Source organism: Dendropsophus ebraccatus, chromosome 14 (assembly GCF_027789765.1).
Source record: "Dendropsophus ebraccatus isolate aDenEbr1 chromosome 14, aDenEbr1.pat, whole genome shotgun sequence".
NCBI lineage: Eukaryota > Metazoa > Chordata > Amphibia > Anura > Hylidae > Dendropsophus > Dendropsophus ebraccatus.
In genome coordinates, this window is record NC_091467.1 from 75,991,642 (window position 1) to 76,008,722 (window position 17,081).

At 45.3% G+C, this 17,081-nt stretch overlaps 1 protein-coding gene across 2 annotated transcripts in view; it reads left to right on the top strand.

Moving 5' to 3' along the window:
- Positions 1-17,081, top strand: part of LOC138772814 (disks large-associated protein 4-like) — a 63,607-nt gene that overhangs the window by 26,192 nt on the left and 20,334 nt on the right. Inside the window, exon 1 of one of the 2 annotated variants that reach the window (XM_069953529.1) lies at positions 14,990-15,021. The exons of the other annotated variant lie outside the window; for it this stretch is intronic. The gene's annotated coding sequence lies outside the window, so the exon portion shown is untranslated. Of the gene's footprint in view, positions 1-14,989; positions 15,022-17,081 lie in introns of those variants that run through there. 2 annotated transcript variants of the gene reach the window in all.

Sequence of the window (17,081 nt, forward strand, 5' to 3'; positions counted from 1 at the left end):
CAGCTATTTTCTCTTCAATAATGAAGCTCAGCTTCCTGCTAGTTATCGTCTAAAAAAGATGCTCTCCTGTCGGTTGACTTCTCTCTATCTGTTCCCTCTATCCTGTCGGTTGACTTCTCTCTCTCCTGTCGGTTGACTTCTCTTTCTTCTGTTTGGTGACTTCCTTCTCTTCTCTCTCTCCTGTCGGGTGACTTCTCTTCTCTCTCTCCTGTCGGGTGACTTATCTCCTCTTTCTCTCCTGTCGGGTGACTTCTCTCTCTTCTTTCTCTCCTGTCGGGTGACTTCTCTCTCCTGTCGGGTGACTTCTCTCTCTTCTCTCTCTCCTGTCGGGTGACCTCTCTCTTCTGTCGGGTGACTTCTCTCTTCTCTCTCTCCTGTCGGGTGACTTCTCTCTCTCCTCTCGGGTGACTTCTCTCTCCTGTCGGGTGACTTCTCTCTCTTCTCTCTCTCCTGTCGGGTGACTTCTCTCTCTCCTGTCGGGTGACTTCTCTCTCTTCTCTCTCTCCTGTCGGATGACCTCTCTCTTCTGTCGGGTGACTTCTCTCTTCTCTCTCTCCTGTCGGGTGACTTCTCTCTTTCCTGTCGGGTGACTTCTCTCTTTCCTGTCGGGTGACTTCTCTCTTCTCTCTTTCCTGTCGGGTGACTTCTCTCTTCTCTCTCTCCTGTTGGGTGACTTCTCTCTCTCCTGTCGGGTGACCTCTCTCTCTCCTGTCGGGTGACCTCTCTTCTCTTTCTCTCCTGTCGGTTGACTTCTCTCTCTGTTCCCTCTCTCCTGTCGGTTGACTTCTCTCTCCTCTCTCTTATCTCTGTCCTGCTGGATGACCGCTCTCTTCTCTCTGTCCTGTCAGATGACTTGTCTCGTCTTTCTTTCCTGTCAGATGACTCCTCTCTCTTCTCTCTGTCCTGTCGGATGATTTCACTCTCCTCTCTATGTACTGTTGGATGTTTTCTCTCTCTCTCTCTCTTTTCTATCTCCTTTTGGATGACCTCTTTTGTCTCTTTCCTGTAGGATAACTTCTCTCTCCTGTTGGATGAAAGAAAGAGTGCATGGAGAAGCTCTCATCCAATAAAGATAGCAAAAAATAGCCTCACCCGGTGATCGTGGGTATTTGGAAAACACCCACATCACCCCAAGCCATACAAACGTATAGGTCACTTGCAGGACATCCAATCATGGAGGGCGCAAGTAAAATGGCCCGAATGTAGATCAACCACACCGGTGAAAATAAAATAACATAAGGAATGAGTAAAATAACTCAATAGCGCTCAAATGACCCAAAGTATAGACATCAGTATCAACAGTACTCGTTCTACATGGGTGATAGATCACTCGTATCTCATCCCCCTCCAAGAAGACCAAACAATAAGAGTTACCATGTCTCAGGCAGAGATTCCATTATTACTGTACTGTGGGATGACCTCTTTTTTCTCTCTCTTGTGGGATAACTTCTCGGTTTTCTCTCTATCCTGTCGGATGACTTCTCTATCTTGCCCCTCTCCTGTCAGATAACTTCTCTCTCTCCTGTCGGGTGACTTCTGTCTCTTCTCTGTCGGGTAATCTCTCTTTTCTCGCTGTCTTGTCAGATGACCTCTCTCTTTTCTCTCTGTTCTGTCAGATGACCTCTCTCTTGTTGGATGACCTCTCTCTCTTCTCTCTGTCCTGTCGGGTGACTTCTCTCTTCTTTCTCTCCTGTTGAATGATTTCTCTCTCTTGTCATATGACTTATCTCTCTTCTCTCTTTCCTGTTGGATGACTTCTCTATCTTCTGTCTGTCCTGTCAGTTTACTTGTCTTTTGTCTTTCTTTCCTGTTGGATGAGTTCTCTTTCTTCTTTTTCTCCTGTTAAGTGACTTCTCTCTCTCCTGTCGGATGACTTCTCTCTGTCCTGTTGGATGACTTCTCTCTCTTCTTTGTCCTGTCAGATGATTTCTCTCTCTTCTGTCAGGTGACATCTCTCTTCTCTCTCTCCTGTCAGGTGACTTATCTCCCTTTTCTCTGTCGGATGACTTCTCTCTCTCCTTTTGGGTGACTTCTCTCTCTACTCTCTGTCATGTCGGGTAATTTCTCTCTGTCTTGTTAGATGGCTTCTCTCTCTTCTTTTTGCCCTGTCGGATGACTTCTCTCTCTTCCCGCTCTCCTGTCAGGCGACTTCTCTCTCTCCTCTCTGTCCTGTTGGAGGACCGCTCTCCTCTCTATCCTGTTGGGTAACTTCTTTCTCTTCTCTGTCTTTTTAGATGACTTCTCTCTGTCATGTCAAATGACTTCTCACTTTTCTCTCTCTGCTGTTAGATGACCTATTCTCTCTTCTCTGTCCAGTTGGGTGACTTCTCTCTTCCTCCTCTTCTGTCGGATGACTTCTCTCTCTGTTCCCCCTCTCCTGTCAGATGACGTCTCTCTACTTTCTCTCCTGTCAGATGACTTCTCTCTCTTTCCTCTCTTTGCTCTATACTGTGGAATCACTTCTCTCTCTCATCCCTCTCTCCTGTCGGACAACTTCTCTCTCTTCTCTCTATACTGTTGGATCACTTCTTTCTCTCTTCCCTGTCGGATGACTTCTCTCTTTTGTCTCTCCTGTTGGATAACTTCTCTTTCCTCTCTCCTGTCGGATGACTTCTCTCTCCTCTCTCCTGTCGGATGACTTCTCTCTCTTCCCTCTCTTCTGTCGGATGACTTCTCTCTCTTCCCTCTCTTCTGTTGGATGACCTCTCTCTTCTCTCTATACTGTCGGATGACTTCTCTCTCTTCTATCTCTCCTGTCAGATGACTTCTGTCTTTTTGGATGGCTTCTCTCTGGACCTTCTCAGTCACTACTTCCATCCTTCTCTGTAGCTGTTTATACCCCTGAAGCTTAATATTTCCATCTTCTTCCCTTTCTTTCCAGTTACCATTTCCAGCGATTTCTGTTCTTGCTCAGTGACCCCATTTTCTCTAGAACTTTACATTTCTTGTATGTTGCCGCCTTTCTCTAAAATTCCTCTTATTATAGCTTTTCTATTCATCCTGATGTCTTGTATGTGTGTATATATTAGATGGCAGACAGATATTTCAGCATTTTTGTTGCCTTAGATCTCCAAAGTGTATGTGTATATATATATATATATGTGTGTGTATTCCCAGCATAGACCATAATGGGGGAAGCAGTGAGACAGCTCGGGGCCTTTGGGTCTTGGAGGTTGCAACAATCTGTAGGAACAATCTGTAGGAATATTTCTAATCTAAGAAAGTGCAGTGTCCCTCCGGGAATCCTTCATGGTCGTTGGTTGACATCCAGTTGATGCATTGTTTTGCATCTGCTTATTACTTTTATGCTGTTTTGAGATGTTTTTCTTATTTCTGTACTATAACTGCTTGGTTCAGGTTTGGCTGCCAGCTTTCCTTAGTGTCTGTCCTCCTTTCTGCATGACACCATCATGGGATAGACATTATACAGGCTGTGCCCACTACTGTACAGCGCCTCCTCTCTGTGCCAGCCCCCAACGCATGTGACTGTGATTGGTGGAGGACTATAGGTCCCAGCCTTTCCACAGGTATCCTGCCATAACATAGCCACTCTGTCTGGACTACCATAAAGGATATTGAAGAGCTACAGAGGGTTCAGAGGTGGGCAGCCAGAGTAATAAATACATAGTAACGTAGTAAATAAGGCTGAAAGAAGAAAAGAGTCCATCAGGTTCAACCTAGGGAAACCTACTGTGTTATCCAGGGGAAGGCAAAAACCCCTATGAGGCAGACAACAACCGCCCCACCACAGGGAGAAAACTCCCCCCAAATCCAATGGCGACCAGATCAATCCCCGGATAAATGTATCACCGGAAATCTAATGCCCATAACTTTAATATTAATATTATATTTTTCAAGAAAAGCATCCAGGCCTCCCTTGAACTTGTTTAATGAATCGGCCATGACAACATGTGGCAGAGAGTTCCACAGTCTTACCGCTCGTACAGTAAAGAACCCGCGTTGATGCTGATGGTGAAATCTTCTTTCCTCTAGACGTAGAAGATGCCCCCTAGTCATGGTTACAGACCTAGGAGTAAGGAGACCACTACAAAGACCTCTGTACTGTCCATTCATATATTTGTACATTGTGATCAGATCGCCTCTAACACGTCTTTTTTCTAGAGTAAATAACCCCAAGCGTGATAACCTGTCCTGGTCCTGTAACCCACCCATTCCCTTAATGACCTTTGTTGCCCTCCTCTGCACCCGCTCCAGTGCACCTATGTCCTTCTTATATATACAGGTGCCTGGTGCTGTGTGTCTGACCAGTGATTTATAAAGAGGCAAAACTATGCTCTCATTTTTAGCATCTCGACCTCTTTTGATGCATCCCTTATTTTACTAGCCTTGGCAGCTGCTGCCTGGCACTGATCACTATAGATGAGATTACTGTCCACCAATACCCCCAGGTCCTTTTTGGAAGTAGTTTTACCCAGTGTTTTATTCTTTAGCACATAACTGTACTTACTATTTGTGCGGCCCAAATGCATAACCTTACATTTATCCACATTAAACTTCATTTGCCATTTCACCGCCCAAGCCTCTAGCTTCTCCAAATCCCTCTGTAATATGACATTATCATCCTCTGTGGTGATTACTTTACCCAGTTTAGTATCATCTACAAAGATGGAGATTCTACTCTGAAGCCACTCTACAAGATCCTTAATAAAAATATTTAAAAAAGTGGACCCAACACTGCCCCCTGCTGTACCCCACTAGTAACTAAAACCCTATCTGAATATGTTCCATTAATGACCACCCTCTGTTTTCTGTCACACAACCAGTTACTTACCCATTTGCATACGTTTTCCCCGAGTCCCAGCATCCTCATTTTGTAGACCAACCTTTCATGCGGCACAGTATCAAATGCCTTTGAAAAGTTCAGATACACAACGTCCACAGCCTCCCCCCGGTCCAGTCTATATACACATATACGGCCTCCACCAGGTCCAGTCTATATACACATATACAGCCTCCCCCCGGTCCAGTCTATAAACACAACATCCACAGCCTCCCCCAGGTCCAGTCTATAACCTCTTCATAGAAGCCAATCAGATTAGTTTGGCAGAATCGATCACTCATAAATCCATGCTGATGCTGCGTCATAAGATTATTTTCATTAAGATACACCAGTATAGCATCTCTTATATATTATACCCCAGTATAGCATCTCTTACAATCCCCTGAAATACTTTACCTACTATAGATGTTAGACTTACAGGCCTGTAGTTTCCAGGATCACCCTTTGACCCCTTCTTGAATATTGGTACCAAATTAGCTATGGGCCAGTCCTGTGGAACAATCCCTGTCGTAATAGAATCTTTAAATATTAGGAATATCGGTCTGTCCAACACAGTATTTAATTCTTGCAAAACTCTAGGATGGATACCTTCTGGGCCCAATGACTTATGGATTTTAATGTTTTTAAGGAGTTTCCCCACTTCTTGTTGTGTTAGGCAGGTGAGATTTATGGGAGGATTTACATTATCCCTAGTCATGTCGTCTGTTATGGAATTCTCCTCTGTGAATACAGTAGAGAAGAATGTATTTAGTAGATTGGCCTTTTCCTCTTCCCCCTCCACCCCTACACCCAGATTATTTTTAAGGGGACCAACATTTTCAGTTTTAAGTCTTTTGTTATTTATATAGGTGAAGAACATTTTGGGATTTGTTTTACTTTCTGGGGAAATCCTTCTTTCTGTTGCAATTTTTGCTTCTTTTAATTGTTTTTTTACACATTATATTTTTCTGTCTATAGTTGCTCAATGCTTCCCCACTACCTTCTTGTTTTAGTAGTCTGAATGTTTGTTTTTTATCATTTATTGCCCCCCTTACAGCTGAAGTTAACACATTGGATTTCTCCTATTTCTACTACTTTTATTCCCATATGGTACAGTATGTGTCCTTCACATGATTTACCCAGGATGCTCTTAAATATGTCCCATTTCTCTTGTGTACTTTTATTTCTGAAGGCATTGTCCCAGTCTATGTCCCCAAGGTCCTCTCCTACTTTTTGCAAATTAGCCTTCCTGAAATGTAATGTTTTTGTTGCCCCTCTACTAATCATTTTATTGAAGGATAATTGAAAACTTACTATGTTATGGTCACTATTACCTAGGTGACCCATCCCCCACCTCTATTTTTGATATTCTGTCGGGCCTATTGGTTAAGATTAGGTCCAGGAGTGCCCCCCCTCTTGTTGGTTCCTGTACTAGTTGGGAAAGGTAATTATCTTTTACTATTTCCAGTATCGGCTTCCCTTGCTGGAGCTGCAGGTTTCTGCTTTCCAGTTTATATTTGGGTATTTATACCCCCCGAAGCCCCCCTGCTTCGCTGCCGTGTCTATTTGTCTTATAAGAAGATTTTCTGATTCTTCCACTATACTTGGAGGTTTATAACTCACTCCTATAAGAATTTTGTTATTCCTCGTCCCTCCCCTTATTTCTACCCAAAGAGACTCCACATTATCATAACTTATATCCTCCCGCAGAATGGGCATAAGGCAGGATGTAACATATAGACAGACCCCTCCTCCTTTCTTATTTTTATGGTAATTTCTGAATAGACTATAACCCTGGATATTAACCGCCCAGTCATAGCTCTCATCCAGCCAGGTCTCGCTTATCCCCACTATATCATATTTCTCTTCCACCATTATGAGTTCTAATTCCTCAGCTTTATTAGTGAGGTTTCGAGCATTAGTATACACTACCATTCAAAAGTTTGGGGTCACATTGAAATGTCCTTATTTTTGAAGGAAAAGCACTGTACTTTTCAATGAAGATAACTTTAAACTAGTCCTAACTTTAAAAAAATACACTCTATACACTGCTAATGTGGTAAATGACTATTCTAGCTGCAAATGTCTATTTTTGGTGCAATATCTACATAGGTGTATAGAGGCCCATTTCCAGCAACTATCACTCCAGTGTTCTAATGGTACAATGTGTTTCCTCATTGGCTCAGAAGGCTAATTGATTAGAAAACCCTTGTGCAATCATGTTCACACATCTGAAAACAGTCTAGCTCATTACAGAAGCTACAAAACTGACCTTCCTTTGAGCAGATTGAGTTTCTGGAGCATCACATTTGTGGGGTCAATTAAACGCTCAAAATGGCCAGAAAAAGAGAACTTTTATCTGAAACTCGACAGTCTATTCTTGTTCTTAGAAATGAAGGCTATTCCATGCGAGAAATTGCTAAGAAATTGAAGATTTTCTACAACGGTGTGTACTACTCCCTTCAGAGGACAGCATTGCATTGCACACCGCATTGCACAACTAAGCAAGAAGATAAGCACATTAGAGTCTCTAGTTTGAGAAACAGACGCCTCACAGGTCCCCAACTGGCATCTTCATTAAATAGTACCTGCAAAACACCAGTGTCAACATCTACAGTGAAGAGGCGGCTGCGGGATTTTGGGCTTCAGGGCAGAGTGGCAAAGGAAAAGCCATATCTGAGACTGGCCAATAAAAGAAAAAGATTAAAGAGGATGTACCACCCGGTACATCCTCTTTAGCCTGAACCCCCGGATAGATTAGTGCCGGCACGGGGAAGCCGCCGCCCGGTTCCCGTGCACGGCGCCGTTTGATCCAGCGGTAACGGCCAGTGCTAAAGCACTGGAGGTCGGCCGGGCCGCCCCCAGTGGGAGGGAGTTCCCTCCCCTGTATAACGCGGCTCGCTTAGAATGAATGGAGCCGCGTCCCCCCCACTGCAGGTGGCCCGGCCAACCTCCAGTGCTTCAGCACCGGCCGGTACCGCTGGATCGAACGGCGCCGCGCACGGGAACTGGGCGGCGGTCCGAAAAACGGACCGCGGCACCGGCTTCCCCGTGCTGGCGCTGATCGATCCGTGGGTTCAGGTTTAAGAGGATGGACCGGGTGGTACATCCTCTTTAAGATGGGCAAAAGAACACAGACATTGGACAGAGGAAGACTGGAAAAAAGTGTTGTGGACAGATGAATCCAAGTTTGAGGTGTTTGGATCACAAAGAAGAACGTTTGTGAGACGCAGAAGAAATGAGAAGATGCTGGAAGAATGCCTGACGCCATCTGTTATACATGGTGGAGGTCATGTGATGGTCTGGGGTTGGTGCTGGTAAGGTGGGAGATTTGTACAGGGTAAAAGGGATTGTGAATAAGGAAGGCTATCACTCTGCAACGCCATGCCATACCCAGTGGACAGAGCTTGATTGGAACCAATTTCATCCTACAACAGGACAATGACCCTAAACATCTCCAAATTGTGCAAGAACTATTTACAGCAGAAGCAGCAGCTGGTATTCTATCTATTCTATCCCCCTCCCCCCGCTCCACCCCCAGTTCCATAATCTAGGCCCAGCTCTCCATCTACTCTGTCTTCACTTGTATTACTTGTATTGTAGTTGCCCTCCCCCCCGGTCCCTCGTTTAAACACTCCTCCAGCCATCTTCTCCCCCAACACGGCTGCACCCTCCCCGTTGCAGCCCGTCCCTACCATAGAGCCTGTAACCGACCGAGAAGTTGGCCCAGTTCTCCATGAACCCAAACCCCTCTATCCTACACCAGCTCTTGAGCCACTTATTTACCTCCCTAATCTCCCGCTGTCTCTCAGGTGTGGCTCGTGGTACAGGTAATATTTCGGAGAATATCACCTTGGAGGTCCTAGTTTTAAGCTTCCTGCCTAAGTCCCCGATATCGTTTTTAAGGACTCTCCACTTACCTCTAACTTTATCATTGGTGCCAATGTGCACCATGACCGCTGGGCCATCACCAGCCCCTCCCAGTAATCTGTCAGCCCGATCCGCAATGTGACGAACTCAAGCGTCAGGCAGGCAACATACTGTTCGACGATCCCGGTCTTTGTGACAGATTGCCCTGTCTGTCCCCCTAATAATTGAGTCCCCCACTACCAGTACCTGCCTGGCCTGCCCTGAACTCCTATTTCCCACCTTACTGGAGTAGACACCCCCCCTGGCTGTCAGTGTCCTGCTGCAGCAATGCCCCCCTGAATCAACATCCCCCTCATCCCCAATTTGGCAAACTTGTTGGGGTGTGCCAGATCAGGACTCCCCTCCCTCACACTCTTACCTCAATCCCGTTTTCTAACTGTCACCCAACTAGCTACCTCTTCCTCCTGTATCTCCATGCTATCACCCCTCCCCCATCTACCCCTTGGAGCGCTTGCTCAGTGAGCAGCAGACCCCTTTCCAGTTTGCCAATGCATCTCAATGGGTGGACTCTAGTACCCAAAAAATATTTAAAAAAATGTTGTTTTTTTTAGTGTGTAGATTGATCTAATAACTATAAATAATAACTATAGTTCAGGTAACAGGCTAAACTGGATGGGCAGCGTATGTATACAGCCACACAAGCTATGTAAAATTTTTCAGCCTATGATACTGAGACTTTACCCAATGTTGCCAAAATGACTCCCCATCTTACTGCTTTTTACCCCTCTCGGTCCCTGTTACCCCTCTATATCCCTATTACCCCTCTTGGTCCTCTGTTATTCCTTTCTCCATCCCTGTTACCCCTCTCTCTGTCTCTTTTACCCCTCTCCATCCTTCTTACCTCTCTCGGTCCCTGTTACTCCCCGCCGGCCATCCCTGTTATCCCTCTCGGTCCTCCCTGTTACCCCTCTCTCCGTCCCTGTTACCCCTCTCCATCCTTCTTCCCCCTCACGGTCCCTGTTCCCCCCCATCCATCCCTGTTATTCCTCTCGGTCCTCCCCGTTAACCCCTCTCGCTCCCTGTTTCACCCCCCCCCCACCCCCCGTCGATCCCCATTACCCCTCTTCATTCCTCTTACCCCTCTCGGTCCCTGTTACCGCCCCCCCCCCCCCGTCGATCCCCATTACCCCTCTTCATTCCACTTACCCCTCTCGGTCCCTGTTACCGCCCCCCCCCCCGTCGATCCGCATTACCCCTCTTCATTCCTCTTACCCCTCTCGGCCCCTGTTACCGCCCCCCCCCCCCCCTCGGCGATCCCTGTTACTCCTCTCCATTTCTCTTACACCTCTCGGTCACTGTTACCCCCCGTCCATCCCTGTTATCCCTCTCTCTGTCCCAGTTAACCCTTTCTCCATCCCTCCTTACCCCTTTCTCCGTCCCTGTTACCCCTCTCTATCCTTCTTACCCCTCTCAGTTCCTGTTACTCCCACCCGGCCATCCCTGTTATCCCTCTCGGTCCTCCCTGTTACCCCTCTCTCCGTCCCTGTTACCCCTCTCCATCCTTCTTCCCCCTCACGGTCCCTGTTCCCCCCCATCCATCCCTGTTATTCCTCTCGGTCCTCCCCGTTAACCCCTCTCGCTCCCTGTTACACCCCCCCCCCCACCCCCCGTCGATCCCCATTACCCCTCTTCATTCCTCTTACCCCTCTCGGTCCCTGTTACCGCCCCCCCCCCCCCCCCGTCGATCCCCATTACCCCTCTTCATTCCACTTACCCCTCTCGGTCCCTGTTACCGCCCCCCCCCCGTCGATCCGCATTACCCCTCTTCATTCCTCTTACCCCTCTCGGCCCCTGTTACCGCCCCCCCCCCCCTCGGCGATCCCTGTTACTCCTCTCCATTTCTCTTACACCTCTCGGTCACTGTTACCCCCCGTCCATCCCTGTTATCCCTCTCTCTGTCCCAGTTAACCCTTTCTCCATCCCTCCTTACCCCTTTCTCCGTCCCTGTTACCCCTCTCTATCCTTCTTACCCCTCTCAGTTCCTGTTACTCCCACCCGGCCATCCCTGTTATCCCTCTCGGTCCTCCCTGTTACCCCTCTCCATCCCTGTTACTCCCCCACCCCACCCCGTCCATATCCCTGTTACCCCTCTCCATTCCTCTTACCCCTCTCGGCCCCTGTTACCCTCCCCCTTCCATCCCTGTTACCCCTCTCCATCCCTCTTACCCCTCTATGTCCCTGTTACCCCTCTTTCTATCCCAGTTACCCCTCTCCGCAGGGGTTATATAACTTTCCTGTTTTGCTTCTGATGAATTATTGAGGATTCCCTCTTCCACAGTTCGTTTCCTCATTCTAAATGCAAATGATAATTAACGCATTGGATGAAGATCTCAGCTACATGTAGTTACATAGAAGGGACAAGGCCGTGCTGTGTGTGTGTGTGTGTGTGTGTGTGTGTGTGTGTGTGTGTGTGTGTGTGTGTGTGTATGTGTGTATATATATATATATAGCGTATACTACATCCAGGCCGCCTTACATAGTCTATATAGATGATATCTCATAGGTGTCGGTCAACTGATCCTCCGGCTACAAATCTATCAAGTGTCATCCTCATAAATTGCAGGTTATTGCATTATTACAGAGCGTAAACAATACAATCAGATGGGTGGGAATCAGCCTGGTGGATCCCTACAGCTCGCTTCTGTATCCCTTTAAAATAGAGCAAACAGTCCCCATCGGACAGTGCCCTTAGATAGCATACAGTCCCCATCAGACAGTCCCAATAGACAGCAGAGTCCCCACCAGACAGTCCCCATCAGACAGTCCCATTAGACAGCAGAGAGTCCCCACCAGACAGTGCCATTAGACAGCAGAGAGTCCCCATCAGACAGTCCCATTAGACAGCAGACAGTCCCATTACAAAATCCTCTTAGACAGCAGAGTCCCCACCAGACAGTCCTATTAGACAGCAGAGAGTCCCCATCAGACAGTCCCATTAGACAGCAGACAGTCCCCATCAGACAGTCCCATTAGACAGCAGGCAGTCCCGTCACAAATTCCTCTTAGACAGGTGTCAGTCCCCTTAGACATCAGACAGTCCCATTAGACAGCACAGTCCTCATCAGACAGTCCCCATAGAGATCAGACAGTCCCCATCTTGTCTTGTTGAGGTTATAATCTTTAGTTTCAGGAAACACTGTGGGATTCCCGTTATATCAGCCACAGGATGGAAAATCGCAGAAGCAGAATAATCAATATTTTACTGCTTTCTGTATAGGGGGAATATAACACTGTACAGTAACATCAGATATAATGTAAAACTGTACACTAATATCAGATCTATAACACTGTACAGTAATATCAGATATAATATAACACTGTACAGTAATATCAGATCTATAACACTGTACAGTAATATCAGATATAATATAACACTGTACAGTAATATCAGATATAATATAACACTGTACAGTAATATCAGATATATAACACTGTACAGTAATATCAGATATAATATAACACTGTACAGTAACATCAGATATAATATAACACTGTACAGTAATATCAGATATATAACACTGTACAGTAATATCAGATATAATATAACACTGTACAGTAATATCAGATATAATATAACACTGTACAGTAATATCAGATATATAACACTGTACAGTAACATCAGATCTATAACACTGTACAGTAACATCAGATATAATATAACACTGTACAGTAATATCAGATCTATAACACTGTACAGTAATATCAGATCTATAACACTGTACAGTAATATCAGATATAATATAACACTGTACAGTAATATCAGATCTATAACACTGTACAGTAATATCAGATCTATAACACTGTACAGTAATATCAGATATATAACACTGTACAGTAACATCAGATCTATAACACTGTACAGTAACATCAGATATAATATAACACTGTACAGTAATATCAGATATATAACACTGTACAGTAATATCAGATATATAACACTGTACAGTAACATCACATATATAACACTGTACAGTAATATCAGATATAATGTAACAATGTACAGTAATATCAGATAAGTGTAATATAAAACAATACATTTGTGGATCAGTAACCGTTCTCCGGGAATCTCCTGACTACAAGCTGTGATATAGTTATATAGTCATCCGGTAACAATTCTCTTTGGCAGGTTCCCGTAGTATCGCTGCTCTTACAGTTAAGAATCCTCTTCTGTGTTGTGTATAATCTTTCTTTCTTCTGAATCTAATGGATGCTTATTTGTTATAAATGGATCGTGGGATCAGTCTCAGTGCTGTTATATACTGTACATAGTTATTGGGTCCTCCCCCTCATCTTTTTCTACGCTAAATAAGCCCAATCTGCACAGCTTTTCTGGGTACATCCATTCCCTGTATTTCTCAGATTTCCCGTCATTCCACAGATTTCCCGTCATTCCTCAGATTTCCCGTCATTCCACAGATTTCCCGTTATTTCTCAGATTTCCCGTCATTCCACAGATTTCCCGTTATTCCTTAGATTTCCCATTATTCCTCAGATTTTCCATCATCCCTCAGATTTCCCGTCATTCCTGAGATGTCCCGTTATTCCTCAGATGTCCCATTGTTCCTCAGATTTCCCGTTATTCCTCACATATGTCAATCCCGCTGCGAGTATGTAGTGTCATAGGATTGAATGACGCTGGATACGCAGTGGATTTCGCTGCGAATTTGCAGCATGAAATCCGCTGCAGATCTGGTAGGTGTGAAGGCACCCTAACAGTGTACAGTGTATATACAGTGTATACAGTAAGGGGCTTACCTGCCGGGTGGTGGTGTTGGGGAATATATACAGTAAGGGGGTGTTAGGGAATGTATACAGCATGCGGCCTAACTGCAGGGGGGAGAGTGTATACAGCATGGGGCCTACCTGCGGGGGGGGGGGGGGAGTGTATACAGCATGGGGCTACCTAAAGGGGGGAGTGTATACAGTATGGGGGCTACCTGCAGGGGAGGAGTGTATACAGTATGGGGGCAACCTGCAAAAAGGAGGGGGAGTGTATGGAGCCTACCTGCAGGGGGAAGTGTATACAGCATGGGGCTACCTGCAGGGGGGAGTTTGTACAGCATGGGGGCTACCTAAAGGGGGGGGGGGAGTGCATACAGTATTAGAAACTTTGAAACCTCCTCTGTGTTGTCCTCACCAAGGATGAAAGGTAGTGCCTGAGAGGGCCAGATTATAATGATGCAGGATTGTGCATATTATATAATACAGACTTTCTGCACACACGCACCTTACTTATGGTCTGGCGGGGCGGGGGGGGGGGGGCAAACTACACACTACAGGTATACAAGACCCCAGAACTATACAATACAGGTATACAGGACCTCCACCAACTACATACTACAGGTATACAGGACCTCCACTAACACTGTCAATGTTGTATATAACCAGGCTCAGCATAACACTACCAATGTTGAACGTAACCAGGCTGTATATAACACTGCTAATGTTGTATATATCCAGGCTGTATATAACACTGCCAATATTGCATATAACCAGGCTCAGCATAACACTACCAATGTTGTATATAACCAGGCTCTGTATAACACTGCCAATGTTGTATATAACCAGGCTGTATATTACACTGACAATGTTGTATATAACCAGGCTCAGTATAACACTGCCAATGTTGTATCCAGACTTTGTATAACACTGCCAATGTTGTATATAACCAGGCTCTGTATAACACTGCCAATGTTGTATATAACCAGGCTCTGTATAACACTGCCAATGTTGTATATAACCAGGCTCTGTATAACACTGACAATGTTGTATATAACCAGGCTCAGTGTACAGTCTGATCACATAATGACATCCCAGTTTGGCTATTAGGTTTAGATGTTTAAAGTTTTAATTTATTTCTAACCTACAATTTACATAAACAGTTCAGAACTGTCGGGGTATATAGCATATAAAGGGATATATAGGGATCCTGGCGATTTCTCGTATATTTTCTATATATATCTATATCATAAAAATGAAAGTCTGTCTGTCTGTCCTGTCCGTCCGTCTGTCCCAAACAGACTTCCAAACGCCTGAACTGTTTGACCCCAAATTTGGCACACAGATACATTGGGTGCCTGGGAAGGTTTTAGCGAAGGTCCCGTCCCGCCAGATGTACAGGAGGGGAGGGGGAGGGGGAAGAGCGGCGCCCCATAGAGATAAATTGAAAAATCTCCACACTGCGCACACACATAATTAGCTGCAGCTGCCCAGAGAAAAAGGCAGTTGGAGCGTTAGCAACCAATAGGATTACTGCTCTCATTTTCACAGGGAGTTGTGGTTGCTAGGGAAGCTGCCTCACAACATCCACAGTAATAACTGGTAGACCCCCTACTCCATCTATACAGTACATGTATACAGGACCCCCTACTCCATCTATACAGTACATGTATACAGGACCCCCTACTCCATCTATACAGTACATGTATACAGGACCCCCTACTCCATCTATACAGTACATGTATACAGGACATTACAGGTATACAGGACCCCCTACTCCTACTATACAGTACATGTATACAGGGCAGTATTACCAGCTGCTGCTGCCCTAAGCACTAAACCTGAGGACACCCCATCCTCACTCACCAATTAGCATCAGGATTGGTAGGTAATAGCTCCAAACATCACATTTAACACCGCCACTCCAGACCTGACCAATACCGCCATACTGTGACTAGATAACGCCATACCAGACTTGACCAATACCGCCATACTGTGACTGGATAACACTGCCCCCCCAGACCTGACCAATACCGCCATGTTGTAACTGGATAACACCGCCATACCAGACCTGACCAATACCGCCATACTGTGACTGGATAACACCGTCATACCATACCAAATAACACCGCCACACCAGACCTGACCAATACCGCCACACTGTGACTGGATAACACCACCACACCAGACCTGACCAATACCGCCATACTGTGACTGGATAACACCGCTATACCAGACCTTACCAATACCGCCATACTGTAACTGGATGAATCTGCCATACCAGACCTGACCAATACTGCCATACTGTGACTGGATAACACTTCCATTCCAGACCTGACCAGTACCGCCATACTGTGACTGGATAACACCGCCATACCACACCTGACCAATACCATCATACTGTGACTGGATAACACCGCCATACCACACCTGACCAATACCACCATACTGTGACTGGATAACACCGCCATACCACACCTGACCAATACCGCCACACTGTGACTGGATAACACTGCCATACCAGACCTGACCAATACCACCATACTGTGACTGGATAACACCGCCATACCACACCTGACCAATACCGCCACACTGTGACTGGATAACACTGCCCCCCCAGACCTGACCAATACCGCCATACCGTGACTGGATAACACCGCCATACCAGACCTGACCAATACCACCATACTGTGACTGGATAACACTGCCACAGCACCTCCACCAACTATACACTACAGGTATTCAGGACCCAAAAACTATACACTACAGGTATACAGGAACTCCACCAACTATACACTACAGGTAAACAGGACCCCCGAACTATATACTTCAGGTATACAAGACCTCCACCAACTTTATACTACAGGTATACAGCACCTCCACCAACTCTATACTACAGGTATACAGCACCTCCACCAACTCTATACTACAGGTATACAGGACCCCCTATACACACTGACACTTTATACCCGGGCAGCGCTGTGTACATTTTCTAGTATATATCATAAAAATGAATGTCTGTCTGTCTGTCTGTCTGTATATCAAACTGCCAATGTTGTATATAACCAGGCTCTGTATACAGTCTGATCACATGATGACATCGTTTGGCTATTAGGTATTTAGGAGTTCTAACCTACAATTTACATAAACAGCGCAGAACTGTTGGGGTATATAGCGTATAAAGGGATATATAGGGCTCCAGGCGATTTCCCCTTAAACGGAAAAAAAAAAAAAAAGTGCATAGATTTGCCTCCTTGGCGACCTTGGAACAAATCTAATTAACACACCGACACTTTATACCCGGGCAGCGCCGGATACATTTTCTAATTATATATATATATATATATATATATATATATATATATATATATATATATACACACACTGATGAATTACTGTATATATATATATATATATATATATATATATATATATATATATATACACACTGATGAATTACTGTATCATTACTAGAACAGGGTAACTCTCTATCCAGACTGACTCCTCTATAGTAATATGGTAATATCCACACTGATGAGGGGCAACACCCTGAAACAGCTGTCTGTGGATGGATACCTAGCCGGCAGTGTTATCGTTTGGCTGGTCTCCCTGAGAGCAGCGATCTGTTTCTCTTATAGTAATATTTGGTTAG